General features: G+C 31.1%; 1 long non-coding RNA gene across 1 annotated transcript; it reads left to right on the forward strand.

Annotated features, from left to right (window-relative positions):
• The first annotated feature begins 7,395 nt into the window (after positions 1 to 7,395).
• On the forward strand, positions 7,396 to 11,087 carry LOC134681062 (uncharacterized). Its single transcript, XR_010100563.1, has 2 exons — positions 7,396 to 7,641; positions 8,991 to 11,087. It is a non-coding gene; the product is annotated as an uncharacterized LOC134681062 (long non-coding RNA).
• Positions 11,088 to 11,899: the final 812 nt, after the last annotated feature.

The following is an 11,899-nucleotide window of genomic DNA, read 5'->3' on the forward strand; positions in this document are numbered from 1 at the left end:
ACCAAGAAATTGTATCTTAAACTTAATAAAATCAACATGGACTAATCTAGTATCTAGAAGACCAATGTAGATTCGATATCGATACACGACTTTTCGTATGCATGTTGTTTTGTCCACATGGCCTGAATCCTCTTTCTTGAAAATTGATGACTGAAGTTGGCTGTAACCAATTCTCATATAATCTGAAGAATGATTGTAGGTTTAAATTAATAGGCAGCAACTTTTAAAAATCAATGTAAGTGTGTTAGCCATATTAGGTGAGGTCTTATTTTAGCATAAATCAATACTTCAGTCTGTGTTAATACAAAGATGTATTTATATTTTTACATGTGGTATTCCTATCGAATGAATTTTTGAGTTACTTGCATTTGAGATATATTTATTTAAGACTATTGGATCACACATTTTTATGCTTCCTTTGCAGTTCATCTTATACATTGTTATATTAAGTCTTTTGTTTGATTGAACACATGACAAATCTTTATTTAATTTATTATAACTTTTCATGTGGTTTTATTATTTGAGTTTGATTGTCAAGTTATAGAAATTGTGTTTCTCATAAGAAGTCATATGTATATGTGTAATCTGGAGCGTTTTGACAACATAAATGTATTTAGCAGACTTTTAAAACCTGTTTTCTTTCATCCTGATGTCCTTATTCTCAATTTAAACGCACAATTAATGTGTTTATGTGAAAAAAAATCAAATAAGCAACTCGCTCTCACCCTCTTACACAACCTAACAAAGAAATAGAGTTTAGAGCATTTCTGACATAGGATAAAATTGTTTTTCAGGTCAAGATTATCTACAAACGTAACAACACATTGTTTGGTTGCTGCCCCTATAATGTAATTTTAAGGAACACCGATTTTTGCATTTTTTTATGTTGTTTATTGACGACAAACCATTTTCTATATTTGAAAATGCCTGTACCAAGTCAGGAATATGACAGTTCTTGTCCATTCGTTTTTGATGCGTTTTGTCATTTGATTTTACCATCTGATTATGGACTTTCTGATTAGATTTTCCTCTTGAGTTCAGTATTTTTGTGATGTTGCTTTTTGGTATGATATATACTTTTTATACTGACAATGTAGACAAAGGTGTATTCCCCTTTACTATTTTTGAATTATTGGCTTCTAAACACTAATTCACTGATATTTTCCAATATCTACCAGGCCTCTTGTTTCAACTTCATCAACCTTGCAGTGCAAATGGAGTGGGAAACAAAAATCAAACATTCACTGATAGGTAAATACAAGTAGAAAAAATGTTTCTTAAAGAATAAATTTAATACAACAAATCATCTGTAAAGTGATCCACATGCTCTGTGTTGATTTTTTTTTTTTTTATCAAAGTCAAGATTTGGTAAAATTTAGTAACAAACTCATAAGTAAATAAGCCTGCAATTAACAACCACTGAATGATATATTTATTTTTGAAAACACATTATAGAATCATAATCAATTTTAAAATGTAACATACTGGACTTAGATAAGTATATATTAAGTTCAATAATTTTAATAACATTTGAATGACATGAGATATTTTCCTGAATTTAGGTAGATTTTTGTTGTCGGAATATTTGAGATAGCATAAGCTGGCAAGAACTTTTTTGGTGTAGCTGTGATGAAAAATTGTAATTTTCATTTATGTGTTTATTATGTAGATGCATTTCCATTTCATGGACTTATACACTTCAGTCAACATGATAACTTATGCAAATCTATTCTGTTTATACATTGTACAAAAACATTTTACATTTAATTGATGCCAGTTTATTATTATATCATTATTTTTCTTTGAATAAGCTTATACATATAAACTATATTTATTGAAGTTGAATGAACTTATTTATATACACAATGAATTTATGGATTAAGATAAATTTGTAATTTTTGAATAAGCACTTATTTATTATTAATGCAGGCAACGGGTGAAATTACTTTTTATTTTGGAAATATTTTAATAGCAGATATATATATTTATAAACCGATTGAATTATTACTTCTTTTTTTTGCAGAAAATGTAATCAGTTTTTCGTGTTGATATGTAAACATTATAATTATAATTTTTATTCTTTATTATAATATTCCCATTCATGTATATGTTAAAGAAATAAACAATGTATATACTTGTAATTTTTGTTTATCATTTTGATTAATATTCTTAAAAGCAATAAAGATTAATTAAATATGAATCAAATGAATCATTCTAATTGATAATATTTGATTGACACAAGAAAATGTGGTATGATTGTCAAGGCTACCACGCTCCACCAGGGACTACATTATGTAGAAGGTCATTAACTAAAGGTTACAGGACAGTCTTTCCCAATGAGCAAACCAATCTTAGTTTTTAATTGAAAAGGAATAGAATCTGTTGCTGTTATTATTTAAAAAATCCATTTGTCTGACCCAAGTCAGTGTAATTTGTATGTCATGTTCTGATGAAGCCTTTGTTCTTCTTCTTTCATTGTCTTTTGAACTTGGTGTTACGAATAGATTTTCTATGTAATTTTAAGGGCCTGTTTATTTCTGTTACAAAACTATGATAACATGAATAGATATAAGTATAACCTTAATCTTATTCCTTGTGTTCCTTCTTGGTGTACACATTAACTGTACCTTGAAGTACTGACCAATATAATCTACAAACACCCAACCCTTGTGAGTACTAATGTATGCAACCATTAAGACTTTCAAAATGCTTTGTCTTCTTGGCATACACATTAACTGTACCTCAAGTACTGACCAATATAATCTATAAGTATCCAATCGTAGTGAATACTAAGTTGTGCAACCATAAAAATTTTAAAATGCTATGTCTGGTGGACGTACACATAAACTGTACCTCAAGTACTGACCGATATTATCTACAAACATACAACCCTTGTGAATACTAATGTATGCAACCATTAAAACTTTCAAAATCCCCAGCCTTCTTGACATACACATGAACTGTACCTAAAGCATTGACCAATATGATCTACAAACATCCAACCCTCGTGAGTACTGAATTGTATGCAACCATTAAAACTTTGAAAAAGCTTTGTTTTTTTGACGTACACATTAACTGTACCTCAAGTACTGACTGATATTATCTACAAACATGAACCGAAGTTAATATATGAATAGCGGTTTAGGGCGACCAGAGGTAAAAAACGTCAATGAATGTGTTTGGTGACCAGAAGTAACCAAAGTGAACGATTGTGTTATGTGAGCATTATAGTAAGGTGACCAGAGGTCAACATAATGAATATATGTACGAGGTGACCAGAGGTTACCAACATAAATGAGTGTGTTATTTGATCAAAGAATCATTGTAACTGGACCAGAGGTAAACATTGTCAATATGTGTTCAAGGTGAGCAGAGTTAACCTAAGACAACATATGAAGAGTGGTGTCTGATCACCTTAGGCCGTGTTCACATTGACCTAAACTCGGTGTTATGTTAGTGTAACTCACACATAAACTAAACATAATTACGTTCCCATTGATAAAACTCAATGTTTACATGTAGTTTAAATCATGTTTTGCCTACATTCAGTCGATAGTCGATGTAGGCCTTGTGTAGGTTCAGTGTACACAAAACTAGGCATTCCGAACTGTAATTTTTCCATTTATACGTAAAAAAGAAACGATTTTTTATATAAAATTGATACTTATAACACTTATTAATAAAGTTCTTTACAGAAATATTTGTCTAAACTTGATATATTTATTTGTTATAAAACACTTTACGTAGCCTTATTAGCCCCTTATCAAGACTCATCCATCATCTTTGCCGAACACATAATTTATTAGAAAAGGTCTTCCCATATCGACTGGACGTACACACTTGACAGAAATATTTGCCACTGGTATTTATTCAAACAACGATTCACTCATTAATGCATTACTGAAAAAGGGTGAGGTTACTTGCTTGTTTGTGTAGAATCTCAGATCCGTTAAAATACAATTAGAAATAAAAAAAAAATATCACCCTCTTCTTTTGCCAAAGAAAAACTTGTAGAAAAATATCATTTCAAACAAACAGAAAAGATAGAAATGTACTGATCCTTAAAATCGCAATTCTTTTTCTCTGTCTATAAGCAAGCTGATGCAGCCTTTTTTAATGCGGTCTGAGTCCGAATTTTTTCTCGCGCGAAAGTTAAGATAGCAATTCAATATTTAACACTATAATGTATGGGGAAACTTTGGATTCAGAATTTTTTTCATTCTAATCATCTGTTTGACCCGATTTTTTTAATCAAATTGTGGAAAAATCCATCCCCCCTTTTTCTTAAAGTCAAATGGTCGTTCCCTTACTGCTAAAAAAGTTGTTTGAAAGTTTGAATTCGGTTTCTACGTAATGAACATTTAAATGACATATAGTTTACAAGTGTGAACAAATCTTATCCAGGTAACTAAACAAGGTGTATAGATGTGGACAAATCTTATGTGAAACTAGTGTACAGTTCATTAAACCAAATGTAAACATGTTTACTGTACACGGCGTTTGGTGTGAACACGGCCATAGTCAATATTGCTAGTGTGAACAGTGTGTTACTTGCTATATTTTTATACCCTTCCCAAATTTGTTTCTTCATGTTTTATGACATAAACTACATTTGTAAAAAATTTTGGGTCATGGATTTTGAATTAATGTAATCACTCCTTTTGTAATAGCAACGTTGACAGTTTTGTGAACTTCTGATGAACAGACTCTACAGGCGAAAGGACTCAGTCTAACATGTATCAGGGGAAACGAGTACCAATTAATGTTAACGTTAAGTAGACACAGCCTGTTGGAAAGTTTTATTGTAATTTCTATGATAGAAAAAAAGAAGAATATTGTTCCAATCAAGGGCCCTTAAAGTACACATAAAAAATGCATCATGATTTGTATATGCATTTATCGGTTAGAAAGCAAAATTAAATTTGAAGGTCCCATCCAAAGGGTGAAAATAGAGGAAGCAAAAGGAGGTGTTCCACGCGGAATATTTGTATTTTATGAACTCTTACGTACGGTGACCTATAGTTGATAATGTCTGTGTCATTTTGGTCTTTTGTGAATAGTTGTCTCATTGGCAATCCGTTGAAAGTTTGCAAATATCCTTATGACCAAATTACACGGATGATAAATATTCACCATTTGCTACGTTGCCGTGTTCTAAGCGTATACATGCAGGTCATGAATTAATTTGTTGAATGAAATCAAATTGGAGCTTATAATTCTTCTATACAACAAGTATTGTTGACCTATTGCTTATAGTTTAAGAAAAATTGACCAAAACACAAAAAATTAACCTGAGCAATGAACCGTGAAAATGAGATCAAAGTCAATTAAACCTGCGATACTTTATTTAGAATATCGTTGATCATCTCAACGAGATTGATTTTCTCGCTTGAACCGGGACGGCGAAATCGAGAAAGGCAATCGAGTTGAGATGACCAATGATAATCTGTTTATAGCTATTCTAGCAACGCCACGTGCCTGCTTAGTTTTTAGCTATAATTTTCCTTCTCAAGCAAGTAGCACGAACTGAAAAATTATCACAAAAAAAGATCAAAGGCAAAATGCACAAAATAGCGATAATGACAAATACATAATGATATATTTGCATACAACAAATAATAATATTAACGGTACCAATTTTCTTGCACCAGATGCGCATTTCGACAAAACATGTCTCTTCAGTGATGCTCGTGGCCAAAATATTTGAAATCAAAAGCTTATATAAAAGATGAAGAGCTATAATCCAAAAGGTCCAAGAAGTATAGCCAAATCCGTTGACCTATTGCATATAGTAATAGAAAAAAAGACCAAAACTCAAAACACTTAACTGTAACCACTGAACCATGAAAATGAGTTCAAGGCCAATTGACACCTGTCAGCTAGACATGTACACCTTACAATCATTCCATACATCAAATATAGTAAACCTATTGCAAACAGATTAAGAAAAACAGACCAAAACACAAAAACTTAATTATAACCATTAAACCAAGAAAATGAGGTCAAGGTCAGATAACACCTGTCAGTTGGGCATGTACACCTGACAGTCCTTCCATACACCGAATATACAAGACCTATTTCTTAGAGTATCTAAGATATGGACTTGACCACCAAAACTTAACCTTGTTACCTGATCAAAAAATGAGGTTGAGGTCAAGTGAAATCTGTCTGACGGGCATGAGGATCTTGCAAGGTACGCACATACCAAATATAGTTATCATATTACTCATATTACTAGTACTCTTAATAGGAGAGAAATTAACATTAAAAAAAAATCTTAACTATTTTCAAGTCGTCACACAACCATAAAAATGAGGCCAAGGACAAGGACAATATATTAAAAGTCGCGTTATTTTTATTTCATTATAAACTAGGGATCATTCTGATTTCAGTGATATCTAGTTTTATACAAGTATCTTTATTAATCCTTCCACCACTAAGGGTCACTCATGCATAGTCCCTAAAGTATGATGTCATAGAGAAAAAAAATGTTGATTGCACCCTTGTGTAGGTGCACTCAACTCCAATCTTAATTAACTAGGGAAAAGTGCCATTATTGGATATTAATAAAAACATAAAAAAGAGAACTGTTTTGAACAGAGGATTTTATTTTATAGCTTAAAATACTGAAAGATTTGAACAAACAGTAAAATGATTCCATATTCTATAAAGAATTTGTGTTAGCATTTATAAGAAACATGATGTAGATGTTCTGGAAATTAAGTCTTACGAAAACAAAGGTCAAAAGACTGCTACTATAGTTTAATTCAACTTGTTTCATATTGTACTGTACAATGCACGCAAGTGACAAAATCCTCGTGTGTAAACTGTTAAAAAAGCGTGTATTACACGCGAATATCATGTCACTTGACATGTATGCCTGTATATCATCTTAAGATGGTACCTAACACTACAGGGAGATAACTCTGTAAAATCAGCAGAACGTTTTAATGACGTTGTGTTCATAAGGGAGTATTAAGCTTCTCAATGATCAAAATAAGTGTTTGTCAAACTGCTATATAACCAGTGTATTTTTTTCTGATCAAACGGTTGGTTCAAACTTTTTGAAATTTTTATATTTTTGTCAAAGGGTCAAAGTAAATACTTTGTCAACATTTTAAGAAAATTAAAGGAGCCAAATTAATTTGAGTTAAAGTGTTGGGTACCACCTTAACGAATTTATATCACAGGTTCTACAGCAGTAATATTTTCCCCCAAAAAAGGCCTTACAGATACTTTATGATGACTGATTTTTGTAGGACCTTGCTTCAAGTAAAAATAAATTGCAAAGATGGTTGAAATAAAAGCATATTTTGATTCACTAAGTAATTTAAATTTATTCATAAATATATTAATCCTTGTTCTTTACAATTTTAATCTTTTTTTCATAGTTGGTCCTATGGAGTATTGTTGTGGGAGATATTTACACTCGGAGGGAATCCTTATCCATCTGTACCTGTGGAAAGATTATTTGAACTTTTAAAAGAAGGTCATAGAATGGGCAGACCTCCATATGCTTCAGAAATAATTAATAAAACGATGCAGTCCTGTTGGCATGAGAATCCATCAGGGCGACCATCTTTCAATAACCTTGTTATTGATTTTAATAAAATGTTGACCTCTATGGACAACAGAAGTGAAGTAAGTATTTATTCTATAATTATGGAATTATCAGAAAAAAAAAATAGTCAAAATGTTTTTTTTTTATAAATTCATTTAAAGTTTGATATTTACTTTATAAATCTTGTTCTCAAATATATGTCTATATTATACAAATGTCAGTGTAATTTTGTATGTATTTTCTGTTAGGCCAGGGTTTTTCAATTTTGCTGGTTTACATATTTTTCACATTAAAAAGTCAGGTTGGTCGGTAGGAAAAAAAAGTAAAAAATATCTTTCAAGACCACAAATATGTAAAAAAAATTATCTTTCACATATTTAACAATATGAGTGGTATGCTATTTTGTCATCATTTCTTAAATTTGTTATCCTTGAAATTTAATTACTCAACGGTTATAAACAAAAAATGTATGGTATCCTCATCCAAGTTTTGTCTACAGACAAAGACAACATTATATTGTCATTTCACAAACAGATCCTCATAGTTGTCTTCCTGGAATTCATCAGTTGTCATGCATTCCTGTTTGAATATCAATAATGTGGTCATTTTAATAAATTTCCTGTTACAAAACTTTGAATTTTTTGAAAAACTAAGGATTTTCTTATCCCAGGCATAGATTACCTTAGACGTATTTGGCACAACTTTTTGGAATTTTGGATCCTCAATGCTATTCAACTTTGTACTTGTTTGGCTTTATAAATATTTTAATATGAGCATCACTGATGAGTGTTATGTAGACGAAACGCGCGTCTGGCGTACTTAATTATAATCCTGGTACCTTTGATAACTATTTGTTATCCAAAAGGAAGATTTTTGGTTTTTTTATTATTTATGAAACAAGAAAATTCCAAATTATTTTAACTTTAACTTGACGACTTCCACGTTTTGACAGGTTCATTTAATCTTTGAGGTGATACATCTTATTGAATTATGACAAAAAAGTGAAACAAACTTATTGTTATGGGTTTTGAACACAGGTTTCTCTCATCAAAATTATTTGGCTATTTTTAGCTCACCTAGCCTGAACTTTTACAAAAATCTCTGAAACTACTGGACCAAACTTAACCAAACTTGGCCACAATCATCATTGGAGTAAAGTGTTTAAAAGATATAACCAAAATGGCCTCCATAGCTAAAAATAGAACATAAGGGTAAAATGTAGATTTGGCTTATATCTCTGAAACCAAAGCATTTACATCAAATCTGACATGGAGTAATATTGTTAATCAGGACAAGATCTGTCTGCCCTGACATTTTCAAATGAATCAGACAACCTGCTTATTAATTAGTAGTTTTAAGTAAACTTTGCCATTTTTAGCTATAACTAAAGTTGTAATACTTCTTCAAATATATTTTTTTTTCATTTCAGGAATATCCAAATCTAGATGATTGTAACAGTATACATCCCATCATATCATCATGATCATAGTCTCTCTCATGTACGAGGCATTCACTGACAACTGTGTTTTATACTAATAGGCAGTGGTTGTTTCATTATCTCAATCATCTAGATCGTCTTCCACATATTGAATTATACTTGACTTAATTGTTCAAAGAAGACAACCATGCATCTTATTCAATCTCATGTTTTTACAACAAGTGCTATAGTGAACAAAAAAAAAGTTTTTGTTGCTCTAATGTTCAACCTGTGCAACCTCATTGACACCAAAGACAAAGAAATACTATTAGAAATCCAGTGTCTGTGATTTTTTTTTTGTGATTTGTGTTGACAAGGATAAATATGTTTAATCATGTAAAGTACAGGAACTTATTTCAAGTCATTTTTTAAATGGAAATGTCCAAAGTTTTTTGATGACAATTTATATCAATTGTGACGAAAATGCGTTCAAATGACGACGAACGAACTTCAAATTGTGATCTTTTGAGAAATAATGAAATTCAAATCAGCGAACTGTCCGGGAGTATTAAACAAATTATTTCGATCAAATGACGAAACTATACTCCTGGTTGTTGAAATGCCAACTGACTAATTTTACAGCAAAAATGTTCTTTTATAGTTATGATCTGTAAAATTTGCATCATTTTTCCACATTTTCTATATTAAATTTTACAACAAAATTAAGCTAACAATACACAGGATTGTCAATATAGTTTTTTTCTGTTTTATCATTCTGAAAGTAGAAATTGTGCAGGCACAATACTGTTTTTTATTGGCTCATGCTTTGCAACATTATACACTATTTTATATATGATTTTGGTTATACTGTTGAATTACTTTAGTATACATTTCAATGAATACAAATTTTGATTATTTAGAAGAATGAAAATAAGTGAATTAAATTTTCATTTAAATTCATACATGTGTACATATTAAAAAAGCATAGCAGATGCAGTTTAGCAAGAGGAAATGAGAAGTTTAAGGTAAATGAAATGTGTTTAAGACAACCTTATGCTAAGCTTTTATCCACACACGGTACCAATAATAGCCAATTGCATAAGGTTGCTTTGACCCGAATCCCTAGGTGGTAAAAGGTGGGACTATTTTAGTTGAGTTCCAAAGTTATGGTAGGGTGAAACAACCTCCTTTATTCTGCAATGCATAAAAAAAAATCCCATCGGGAAAGGTTTTGTCCACACTTAGTTCAAATGATGGGACCAAGGTGGGTAAGGTTTTATAAGGTTTAAAGTTTGGGTAGTGTTACCACCTTCCACCTTTAATTTATCAAAAATTCCCTACGGCACAGCTTTGTCAACAATAAGTACAAATGATAGGGAATTACCTAAGGTTGTTTGGACCCAACGACCAAGATGGGTAAAGTGCTTTAACTTTTTTATACGACCGCAAAAATTTTAATTTTTTGGTCGTATATTGGTATCAGGTTGGCGTTGTCGTCGTCGTCGTCCGAATACTTTTGGTTTTCGCACTATAACTTTAGTTTAAGTAAATAGAAATCTATGCAATTTAAACACTAGGTTTATGACCATAAAAGAAAGGTTTGGATTGTTTTTGTAAGTTTTGGTCCCAACAGTTTAGGAATTAGGGGCCAAAAAGGGCCCAAATAAGCATTTTCTTGGTTTTCGCAAGTTAAAAGAATACATGTCAGTTTTCAAATCCCATGTACAGAATAAGGATAAATCATGGATATCTAAAAAAGAGGGACGAAAGATACCAGAGGGACAGTCAAAATGCCAACGAGGTTCAGGTTTTGCTTTTCTTATTTTAAATGCTTCATGGGAATATAATATACAGCATTTTTATATTTAGAGAGCTTATATTCTTCTGCATTTTTTAATCTCGTCTATAAATAAAACTAACCTTTGGAGTACATTATCATATAAAGATTAAAATAAATTGCAAAAAATACCAAGTAGTCCAAGATCAAGATATTTATAAATATCTTCGAAGTTGTGATTGAGAACTTTGTTTTCCTAAAACATATCTTTTTTGCAGTTAAGCAAGGTTCTTAAATTGAAGAAAATACAGTTCTAAAATTAACATTGTTGATCTCAAGTAAAAATTGAATGTATAGTAAAAAAAAAAGGCAGTGGCTATTTGACTGGCAGCGGCAAAATAGCAAATTTGCTATTTAGCCGGCTCTAATTAAATTATATTTCACTGGAATTAAAATATGTAAAAACAATAATCAAATATGAGATTGCTCATATAGAGAATAGATAAGCAACAATAGAGCTGAAAAACGCTCAGTGGTCAATTGTGTGATTGAACAGTATTGAACATTTATTGAACATTTAAACATTTTGAGATGAACAGTTTTCGAATGATTTAATGTATTGTTATTCTTATCTGTTATTGATTATAGTATCTAATAAAAAAAATATAAATCTTTTGCAATTTTCTTTATACATATGCATGTGCTTTATGGTTTCAAAAGGGTTAGAAATGCGTTCATTATATATATTCCGGACCATATGAGTATTTTGACCATACGTTTATGGTCATGACCATATGCGTATACTCATATGGTCCGACCATACGCGTATGGTCGGACCATATGAGTATAATACTCATTTGGTTATTAACGGGCCGGACCATATGAGGTATATTTTTTTTTCAAATTACATTATAAAAGAGGGACGAAAGACACCAAAGGGACAATCAAACTCATAAATCTAAAACAAACTGACAACGCCATGGCTAAAAATGAAAAAGACAAACAGAAAAACAATAGTACACATGACACAACATAGAAAACTAAAGAATAAACAACACGAACCCCAACAAAAACTAGGGGTGATCTCAGGTGCTCCGGAAGGGTATATAATGTTTCAATAATACAAAAACTTTATCTAAAAACA

The sequence above is a fragment of the Mytilus trossulus genome, chromosome 8 (assembly GCF_036588685.1).
Source record: "Mytilus trossulus isolate FHL-02 chromosome 8, PNRI_Mtr1.1.1.hap1, whole genome shotgun sequence".
NCBI lineage: Eukaryota > Metazoa > Mollusca > Bivalvia > Mytilida > Mytilidae > Mytilus > Mytilus trossulus.